We start from the raw sequence: 1,119 nt of genomic DNA, 5'->3' as shown, positions 1-1,119 counted from the left end.
AGAACAGTTTTGATCTACATAGCGCGAAAAAAAACCCAAACCATTTTCAGCTCTGTCCCCATTTTTTTGTAGCATGACGCACTAGATCTAGTACGCAAATCCCAACGACTGAGCCTTATTGCAAACTACAGTAGTTTAACAGGCCGACAGAGGTTTGCAGTTCGTTTTTCTCAAGTTTCCTTTGCTGGCTGAGATCATGGTTAAGATTTGTAAAGAGTAGAGAGCTTTTTACCTTGAACATTTCCTTACCAACAACTCATGTTAAAGTTCCCTTAAGACCTTCTTTGGTGTCAAGGGTGGAAATGGTCCGTCAGTTAGAACCTGTAGAGAATCAGAACTAAAAATTCCCAGACAAAATAACCACTTCAGGTCAAACGCACACCGTTCTCTTCCCTTTGAACGTCGCCAGGGTGCAGAATTCAGTAGGCGCCATGAGACGTCTGTCCGTAGACGATGTCTGCAGCAATGACTTTCCTACATCTCAATGGTCCACCTTCTCAAGGCAGATCTTTATCTACGACTGTACCATTTTCCCGTTCACGAAGCTATCAGAGGATAGCAATGTGTTCATGATTCGTCGATCGTCTTGAAAAGCGTGAACATTTCCTCTTTGACATTTGGTTCCTTGGCTAAGCCCATATTCACCTTTCAGGTTATGTCAACTCCACAAAATATGTTGTTTATTTGGGCAACCTCTCCTCCCCCCTCCTACAATTGTCTCAAGAAACAGCTCCATGCTGTAATGTGTACAGTGTATGTGGCTCTGAATACTCATGGCTGAGTGGATCAGTGTGTTTGGCCGCCACTGAACATTACGAACGACGCGTTTAAAATGTGTCGAGTCCAAAGGAGCACATATTATAAACCATTGGTTCTCGGATTTCCAGAATTAAGAAAAAAATTAAAACTGTAGGAGAAAAGAAATATTATTTCAAGGTTACAGGGATGGAGAGATTAGATTTTTTAAAAGAAAAAGAAAGGAAAAAACAAACCACTCATTTCATGACTTTCTGTACAATATCTTTGAAATTGATGCATTTTGTATTTATAGGTGGTTTTTATAAAAGCCATTTCCATTTTCGAAAATAAGTTTTTTTTCATTATGTCAAACAAATTCCT

Source organism: Aplysia californica, unplaced genomic scaffold (genome assembly GCF_000002075.1).
Source record: "Aplysia californica isolate F4 #8 unplaced genomic scaffold, AplCal3.0 scaffold00447, whole genome shotgun sequence".
Taxonomy (NCBI): domain Eukaryota; kingdom Metazoa; phylum Mollusca; class Gastropoda; order Aplysiida; family Aplysiidae; genus Aplysia; species Aplysia californica.
This window is presented reverse-complemented; position numbering follows the sequence as displayed.